The following is a 10749-nucleotide window of genomic DNA, read 5'->3' as shown; positions in this document are numbered from 1 at the left end:
AAAATTAGTTAAGTGTAAACCATTGGTAATTTGGTCTCTCAGTTATCCTACATTCGTGGCATTATGTTTTAATCAGATATTATGTGATGTTTTATGTCAGTCTTTACGGGTATATGTAGTGTATGCATACATATGTGAGTGATGGTGTAATTTAAAAGAGGCATGTCCAGTTTAACCCGATCTTTCAAATGACGAAGTTGCTTTAACTTAGTGCAACAAACTCAAGGCATCAAAACAAAGAGATCACTAGTGATAGAGAATACCCAATTTAAGGATTTTGGTCACCAATGTGGCAACTTAAAGATTGAATTATTGTAGTATGTCTACAAAATTGCCCCGAATGGCCTACCTAACAAGCTCACACAACGATGACTAACCCATAGAGGCATTAATGTTGCTTTTTTCTCACCACCCATAGAGCACAGAAACCAAGCTATATTGTTACTTCTATCACCTAGGCTCTCATTGTTGCTAGTAAACTATACCTCTGATCGTTGTTGCAATCATCTGTTCATCACTAACCTAATCAACATAATGAATGAAATAGGGACCGAGAAGGCGACCGACTAATTTGATGCGATGGTCGGGCTAAACCAAGTGAGCTACCAACGCACCCTTTTGTCATGTTAGAAAATGTAATAGCCCCAATTTTGTAGTTGTAGTCTTGATTGTACATCATAATAATCTCATCAGCATCATGTTTAATTAATGTTAATTTGGAAATGAGGATAATTCAACTTTGAAGTTTTCCTATGAGGCAAAACTCTAATTGAACTCCAAAATTTAAATAAACCATAGATCTTTGGTCTATTTGAATTGAGTAATTTCACATGGTGGATTCTCTTGAAAACTTGTACATAGCCTTCAATAATATTAGGGAGCTGCCAAAATCATTCGATCAATTTTGGAATTACCCATAACACACTTTTACCTTGAATATTAACTTTAATAAAATTGGGTTTATATTTTTAGGAATGAAAATATGCACCCAAAGATACTAGAGATAATGTATGTGGGCTTGGAAAAATCCAAAGAACTCACATAATAACTTTCACAAGATTTGAACAAGGGTTGACTGTTCAAACAGTTTAAAACTTATTTGATTGGTTAATAATAATAATAATAATAATAATAATAAAACAATAATCCCTGCCTCTCTGCATGTTTCATTGGGCCAGCCTAGTAGCAACTGAGCAAGAAGCAACCCAACTAGGAGCTAGCCAACCAAGGTACAACCTCCTTCTCTCCGACACGGCTATGTGCCACTTCTGGCGATGCCTAGGCAGGACTCGCCTACGGGGAGCCTGAACTGGGCAGGCCCACTAACAATGACGTCATGCGTGTTTATATTTTTGTATTTTCCTTTTTCCTTCACATTTTCATTTTATTTATTTAATTTTGTTTATATTTTGAAATATCTATCTATATATATACATACATATATGTATTAAAAACACTTTCGATGAAATTTTGAAAAATGTTAATCTTCATTTGAAAAATGTTAAACGTGTACAGAAAATATTTCTGATGAATAAAAAATGTATAACATGGATGAAAAAGTATAAATGTTGATCATATGTACGAATAATGTTAAACATGTGTATGAAAAATGTTACTGATAAATTAAAAATGTCATACATTTCAAAAAAATATGCGACATTTAAAAAAATGTTTATACGATGTCAAAAAATGTTCATATAATCCAAAAAAATGTCTCATACATTACGTCACACTTAAAAATATCTTCACAAGTTTAAAAAATCTATTGGTGAAATTTAGAAAAAATTGTATGTAGAATGTACAAAAATGTTTTATAGTACAAAAAATGGTTTTTATTATTAAAAAATGTATCAACATGTATTTGAAAAAATGTTTAACACATTTTTGAAAATAATAATATTCAAAACATGTTTCTATATAAGAATGTTAAACATGTATTTAAACAAATTATACTTGTATATAAATGTTTTATATGCATACCAAAAATGTACAAAGCATATGAAAACTCAGACATGTGTTAAAAAATAAAAATGCCGACAAAAAAACAAAAAAGAAACCAAAAAAACGCCGAGAAAACCAAGAAAAAAACAAAGTAAACCAAAGTATAAAGAAGAAGAAAAACAAAAACAAAAAGCTAGTTGACAAACAAAGAAACCAAAAAAACCCAAGAAAACCAATAAAGAAAGAAAGAAAGTAAACCAAAGTATAAAGAATAAGAAAAACAAAAACAAAAAAACTAGTTGAAAAACAAAGAAAACCGAATACATTAGGAAAGAGGAAATAAGGCAAAAATAAACAAAGGATACCAAAGAAAAATAAAAAAATAAAAAAATGCTGAAAGCTCGTGTGAACCGGTCGATCACAACGACCGGACATGCAAGATCAAGCGCATCTAGTGTATAGTTAATGGGCCGGCCCGCTACTGTCACCCGTAGGCAATTCCTATTAGGAATCGATACATACGATATAGGAAAAATGGTGTACCCAGCCAGCACAGCCCCCCTTAAAGAAAGCCAGCAAAGGCCTAGCCCACCTAGCCCCATCCTCTTCCTCTTTCCTCTCCCCATTGGATGGCGCCACATCAATGATACTGGGTGTTCCATGCATATAAGGTCATCATTGGCACCTAGGATATCCCCTTTGATGGGAAACCTTGCATGAAAAACAAAAAAAATCCTAAGAAACACCCAAAGATCCATATGATGCTAACAACGAGAGGGGATTGTGTCTACGTACGCTTGTAGAACAAAAGTGTTAACGATCTAATGATCATGGTTGACGTAGTCGTTCTTGAGTCATGATCCAATCCGATCCAAATAACGCACGTGCGACACCTTTGAGTTTAGCACATGTTCGGTCAGTGGCTTCCGCTCCTTCTTGATCCAGCAAGCGAGGGAGAGGAGGTAGATGCGATCTGAACCAACACAATGGCGTGGTGGTGGTGGGAGCAGCAGAACTGCAGCAGGTCTTCGCCAAGCGTCTGCGCAAGGTGGAGGAGGTGTAAGGGAAGGGACACGGGCAAGGGTGGAAGGGTGCAGCTCCCCATGCACCTCCCTGATAACCCACAAGTATAGGGGATCACAACATTTTTCGAGGGTAGAGTATTCAACCCAAATTTATTGATTTAACACAAGGGGAGCCAAAGAATATTTGCAAATATTAGCAGTTGAGTTGTCAATTCAGCCACACCTGGAGAACTAAATATCTACAGCAGAGTGATCATTACCACAGTACTATGGTAATTGGATAATAGTGTTAACAATAGCAGTGATAACAATAACAGTAGCAATAGCAGTTTTATAGTGATTGTAGCTGTAGCAGCAAAACAGTAGTAACTGAGCAAGATCAAATGTGAAAGTCGTGGGCATTGGATTAGTGATGGATAATTATGTTGGATGGCATTCATCATGTAATAGTGATAACCTAGGACGAGACAGAACTAGCTCCAATTCATTAATGTAATGTAGGCATGTATTTCGTATATAGTCATATGTGCTTATGATAAGAACTTGCATGACATCTTTTGTCCTACCCTCCCGTGGCAGTGGGGTCCATAAGAAAACTAAGGGATATTAAGACCTCCTTTTAATAAAGAACCGGAACAAAGCATTAACACATAGTGAATACATGAACTCCTCAAACTACGGTAATCGCCAGAAAGAATCCCAATTATTGTCACCTTGGGTTGTGCGGATCATAACAGGTAATAGGTGCATATAACTTAAAAGATAGGATCAAGAACACAAATATATTCGTGAAAATATAAAGGGTTCAGATCTGAAATCGTAAAATCATGACACTCGGGCCCTACTGACAAGCATTAAGCATAGCAAAATCATAGCAACATCAATCTCAGAACATAGTGGATACTAGGGATCAAGGTCTAACAAAACTAACTCGATTACATGATAAATCTCATCCAACCCATCACTGTCCAGCAAGCCTATGAAGGAATTACTCACACCCGGTGGTGAGCATCATGAAATTGGTGATGAAGAAGGGTTAGTGATGATGATGACGACGAATCCCCCTCTCCAAAGCCAGAACGGACTCTAGATCTAGCCTCCCGATGAAGAACATGAGGTGGTGGCGGCTCCGTATCGTGAAACGCAGTGAAACTTCTTCTCTTATTTTTTTCTTGGGAAATATGAATTTATAGTGTCGAGATTAGGGTCAACGGACCCTCATGGGCCCCACAAGCCACCAGGGCATGCCCAGGGGGTGGGCGCGCCCTTGTGCCTTGTGGGCAGCAGGTGGCCCCCCTCCGGTGGATCTTGGCTCCAGTATTTTTTATATATTTCATAAGAATTCTTCAAAAAGTTTCGTCGGATTCGAAGAACTTTTATTTCTGCACAAAAACAACACCATGGTAGTTCTCGTGAAAAGACTGTTAGTCCGGGTTAGTTTCATTCAAATCATGCAAATTAGAGTCCAAAACAAGAGCAAAAGTGTTTGGAAAAGTAGATACGACGGAAACGTATCAATTCCCCCAAGCTTAACTCATTGCTTGTCCTCAAGCAATTCAGTTGACAAACCGAAAGTGATAAAGAAAAACTTTTACGAGCTCTTTTGTTCTTGTATCCGTATATAAGCTTAAATATAGTACCCATATTTTCAGCAAAGATCATAACTAACCATGCAAATGATAACTCTTAGAAATTATATTCGCTCATATCAATGCCATAATCAACTAGCAAGTAACAATAATATATCCCAAATGCCAACACTTTGTAAAAAACAATCACGATATAATATGACAACATGGTATCTAGCTAGCCCTTTCTGAGACCAAAAAACATAAATGCAGAGCACCTCCGAGGTTCAAGATGTGACTAAACATTGTAATTCATGGTAGAAGAGATCCAGTCATGATGCACACAATATTAACTATTCACAATGCATAAGAATGATAGTAGTGCTCCCAGGACTGGTGCTTGTTTGAGAAGGTGATGACTCAACAATAAAAGTAAAATAACATAAAAGTAAATAGATAGGCCCATCGCAGAGGGAAATAGGGAATTGTAGAGGTGCTAGAGCTCGAAGCTTAAATCAGATATAAATATAATTTTGAGAGGCATGCCTTTCGTGTCAACATCACGACCGAGAGTTTTCAATATCTTCCATGCTAAACACATTAGCGGTGGTTCCCTAATGGTAAGTTAAAGTTTAACCCCCCCCCCTCCACCATTAAACACAAGCCATGGCTAGCCGAATCCCCGGGTGCCCTCCATACCAACAATTTTCCAGGGGAGTTTGTTTTATTATTTTGCGATTTGATCATGGGACTGGGCATCCCGAATACCAGCCATGCTCGTGCAAGGACAAGTGAATAAACACTCATCATGAGAATAACCTGCTTAGCATGGAAGATACTAACCGCCCCCTGTCACTCCATGAGTGGTACGGGCACACAAAACAAATGTTCATTTGAATATTTAGAGGTGGCACATGCAAATTTACTTGGAACGACAGAGTAATACTACATATAGGTAGATATAGTGGACTCATATGGAATAACTTTGGTTTAGGGATTTGGATGCACAAGCAGTATTCCCTCTTAGAACAGGCGAAGGCTAGCAAATAGGTTGAGAAGCGACCAACTAGCGAGCAAAAACGGTCATAAACATGCATTGTGAATAATTAACACTGAGCACTAGCATGAGTAGGATATAAGCACCATGAACATAAATATCATGGAGGCTATGTTGGTTTTGAATCAACTACATGCGTAAACATGTGCCAAGTCAAGCCACTTGAAACATTCAGAGGAGGATACCATACCAATATCATACTACATCATAACCATTTTAATGCATGTTGACACCCAACATAAATCAATATTTACTTGTAGCTACTTAAGCATGGCATGAGCAACTATAATCTCTAATTGTCATCATAAACATGTTTAATCATAATATGTTGAATCATGGATACCGAGTAAAGATATTTACAAAAATAAAAACAAATTGAGTTCATACCCGCTTTTCCTTGCCATAGTCACTTCATCAAATATCATGATCATTTCCTTTCATTTGCACGACCAAATGATATGAAAATAATAATAATGCAAGAGTGTCATGGACTAAGCTGAAATCTGCAAACATTTTATTCAAAGGAGAAGACAATGTAATATGGGCTCTTTGTTAGGTCAACACTAATGCATATGATAGCTACTCAACATTTTCATCGTGGGTCTTCTTCTTACTACGACCAACAAAAAGAAAAGAATTTCAAAGAAACACAATGAAATATTTTTGGAGTTTTTAGTTTTTCTTGAAGGAAGCAAAATAACAAGGAAAAACAAAAACGAGAAAAAATTATTTACATGGGAAAGCTCCCCACAAGTAAAAGAAGAAACGAGAAATATTTTAGGGTTTTCTTTTAATACTACAACTAATTAAACTAGAGAGGAAAACCAAAAGGAAGCAAGAAATATTTTTGCATTCCCTCAAAGTTTTTTCAAACACATAAGAAGAAAGCAAAAAATAAAACTAACATGCATTATACAATGAAAGAGGATGAACACTAGCAACTAGAATGAAATGTGTGAACATGAATGTAATGTCGGTGAGAAAATGTATTCCCCAAGCTTAGGCATTTGCCTAGCTTGGTGATCACCATCCGTAGTAGCCATCTAGTCGAACATGGAAGTGCTGGGGTGTGATACGTCTCCAACGTATCTATAATTTTTTATTGTTCCAAACTATTATATTACCCGTTTTGGATGTTTATGGGCTTTACTATACACTTTTATATAACTTTTGGGACTAACCTACTAACCGGAGGCCCGGCCCGAATTGCTGTTTTTTTTTTTGCCTATTTTAGTGTTTCGAAGAAAAGAAATATCAAACGAAGTCCAAACGGAATGAAACCTTCAGGAACGATCTTTTTGGAACAAACGCAACCCAGGAGACTTGGAGTAGACATCAAGAAGCATCAGAGGCGGCCACGAGGCAGGAGGGCACACCCTAGGGGGGTGGGCGCGCCCCCCACCCTCGTGGGCACCTTGTGGCTCCATCGACCTATTTCTTCCTCCTATATATATCTGCGTATCCCGAAAACATCTAGGAGCACACGAAACCCTATTTCCACTACCGCAACCTTCTGTACCCGTGAGATCCCATCTTGGAGCCTTTTCTAGCGCTCCGTCGGAGGGGGAATCAATCACGGAGGGCCTCTACATCATCACCAAGGCCTCTCCTATGAGTTTTGAGTAGTTTACCATAGACCTTCGGGTCCATACTTATTAGCTAGATGGTTTCTTCTCTCTCTTTGAATCTCAATACAAAGTTCTCCTCGATCTTCTTGGAGATCTATTCGATGTAACTCTTTTTGCGGTGTGTTTGTCGAGATCCGATGAATTGTGGGTTTATGATCAAGTTTATCTATGAGAAATATTTGAATCTCCTCTGAATTTTTTATGTATGATTGGTTATCTTTGCAAGTCTCTTCGAATTATAAGTTTGGTTTGGCCTACTAGATTGATATTTCTTGCAATGGGAGAAGTGCTTAGCTTTGGGTTCAATCTTGCGGTGTCCTTTCCCAGTGACAGCAGGGGCAGCAAGGCACGTATTGTATTGTTGCCATCAAGGATAAAAAGATGGGGTTTATATCATATTGCTTGAGTTTATCCCTCTACATCATGTCATCTTGCCTAATGCGTTACTCTATTCATATGAACTTAATACTCTAGATGCATGCCGGATAGTGGTCGATGTGTGGAGTAATAGTAGTAGATGCAGGCCGGAGTCGGTCTACTTGTCACAGACGTGATGCCTATATACATGATCATGCCTAGATATTCTCATAACTATGCACTTCTCTATCAATTGCTCGACATTAATTTGTTCACCCACCGTAATACTTATGCTATCTTGAGAGAAGCCACTAGTGAAACATATGGCCCCCGGGTCTATCTTCCATCATATAAGTTTCCAATCTACTTTATTTTGCAATCTTTACTTTCCAATCTATATCATAAAAATACCAAAAATATTTATCTTATCTTATTATCTCTATCAGATCTCACTTTCGCAAGTGGTCGTGAAGGGATTGACAACCCCTTTATCGTGTTGGTTGCAAGGTTCTTATTTGTTTGTGTAGGTATGAGGGACTTGCGTGAAGCCTCCTACTGGATTGATACCTTGGTCCTCAAAAATTGAGGGAAATACTTACGCTACTTTGCTGCATCACCCTTTCCTCTTCAAAGGAAAACCAATGCAGTGCTCAAGAGGTAGCAAGAAGGATTTCTGGCGCCGTTGTCGGGGAGGTCTTTGCTCAAGTCAAGACATACCAAGTACCCATCACAAACTCATCTTCCTCGCATTACATTATTTGCCATTTGCCTCTCGTTTTCCTCTCCCCCATTTCATCCTTGCCGTTTTATTCACCCTCTCTTTTTCGTTCGCCTCTTTTTCACTCGCTTCTTGTGGTTTTTGCCGTCACTATGTCTGAAACTGGGGAGCTTATCATTGATAAAGGCAATAGTAACATGGACAATTTTGATGCTCCTGCTGAAGAACCCACTATCTTACATACTAAAAGGTTTCGAATCGGTAGTGGTAATATCATTGGAGAAGGGGTTATGCAAGATTTCTTTACTTGTGCGGGTGCTTTACCTTCTATGGGTGGTTCTATTATTCATAGAACTAGTAGTCTTGCAGATGCTATCGCCTTGCTTATAGTTGAACTTGAAAGACAGTTTATGCACATGCATCCTTGCATACAAAGGATTTTCCTAGAATTTTCCAATATTGAGCATTCTTCTGTTAAGCGCGCAGCTACTATCTTTTTGGCACATGAGTTCAGATTTATAATAAAAAAGGCAAAGAAATTTTGCGGACTATAGGGTGGACACTGGCAGTCCTCCCGTAGAGGCAATCCTCTTCAATCAAGAGGACATAATGCGTTTACAATCTCTAGATCATGTTGCTTTTAATAAAAACCTTAGAAAAAAGGTTCCTACCAATGTTCTAGTTGATAGAATTTCCGAGCTTAATAATGATTTTGCAATTAAAAACAATGAGTTAGAATATTCTCTTGAGTATAGGCTCATGACCTTCTGCCAAAAGAATGCTTATAATGATGAATTGGTTGTGCAATATGAAGGGCCAAAGGAGGAACCCATACCTCCCGAGCTTGATCTTGGGGACTTCTGTCCCATTAAATTTAGCCCTTTTGATTACTTTTGCTTGCCACAAAGAAAACTTGCTGCTTAACATAGGGAATATGAGATGAGTTTTCGTGATTTATCTTATTATTATGGCAATACCTAGATCTATTCTTGCTTTTATGCCTAGCTAGGGGCGTTAAACAATAGCGCTTGTTGGGAGGCAACCTAATTTTATTTTTGTTCCTTACTTTTTGCTTCTGTTTAGTAATAAATAATTCATCTAGCCTCTGTTTAGATGTGGTTTTATGTTTTAATCAGTGTTTGTGCCAAGTAGAACCTATAGGATAACCTATGGTGATAGTTAATTTGATCTTGCTGAAAAACAGAAATATTTACACACACGAGAATGATTTTAGTAAATTACAGAAACGTGATTTTGAGTTGATTCTTTTTTAAGTAGATCATTAGACAAATTGCCTAGAACTTCCTATTTTGGTAGGATTTTTAGAGTTCCAGAAGTATTCGAAAGTTACAGATTGCTACAGACTGTTCTGTTTTTGACAGATTCTGTTTTTCGTGTGTTGTTTGCTTATTTTGATGAATCTATGGCTAGTATCGGGGGGTATGGACCATAGAGAAGTTGGAATACAGTAGGTTTAATACCAATATAAATAAAGAATGAGATCATTACAGTACATTAAGTGGTGGTTTTTCTTTCTTGCACTAACGGAGCTTATGAGATTTCCTGTTGAGTTTTGTGTTGTGAAGTTTTCAAGTTTTGGGTTGATGGACTATGGAATAAGGAGTGGCAAGAGCCTAAGCTTGGGGATGCCCATGGCACCCCAAGATAATTCAAGGACAACCAAAAGCCTAAGCTTGGGGATGCCCTGGAAGGCATCCCCTCTTTCGTCCTCGTTTATCGGTAACTTTACTTGGAGCTATATTTTTATTCACCACATCATATGTGTTTTGCTTGGAGCGTCTTGTATGATATGAGTCTTTGCTTTTTAGTTTACCACAATCATCCTTTCTGTACACACCTTTTGAGAGAGACACAACATGATTCGGAATGTGTTTTGCTTGGAGCGTCTTGTATGATATGAGTCTTTGCTTTTTAGTTTACCACAATCATCCTTTCTGTACATACCTTTTGAGAGAGACACAACATGATTCGGAATTTATTAGAATACTCTATGTGCTTAACTTATATCTTTTGAGCTAGACAATTTTGCTCTAGTGCTTCACTTATATCTTTTTAGAGCACGGCGGTGGTTTATTTTGTAGAAATTATTGATCTCTCATGCTTCACTTATATTATTTTGAGAGTCTTTTAGAACAGCATGGTATTTGCTATGGTTATAAAATTGGTCCTAGAATGATGGGCATCCAAGTTGGATATAATAAAAACTATCATAGAAGTGAATTGGATGTTGTGATCAATTTGATGCTTGATAATTGTTTTGAGATATGAGGATGGTGATATTAGAGTCATGCTAGTTGAGTAGTTGTGAATTTGAGGAATACTTGCATTGAAGTTTGTGATTCCCGTAGCATGCACGTAAGGTGAGCCGTTATGTGATGAAGTTGGAGCATGATTTATTTATTGATTGTCTTCCTTATGAGTGGCGGTCGGGGAC

Source organism: Triticum dicoccoides, chromosome 2B, assembly GCF_002162155.2.
Source record: "Triticum dicoccoides isolate Atlit2015 ecotype Zavitan chromosome 2B, WEW_v2.0, whole genome shotgun sequence".
Classification (NCBI taxonomy): domain Eukaryota; kingdom Viridiplantae; phylum Streptophyta; class Magnoliopsida; order Poales; family Poaceae; genus Triticum; species Triticum dicoccoides.
The sequence above is the reverse complement of the archived record's forward strand: the minus strand, read 5'-3'. Positions refer to the sequence as shown.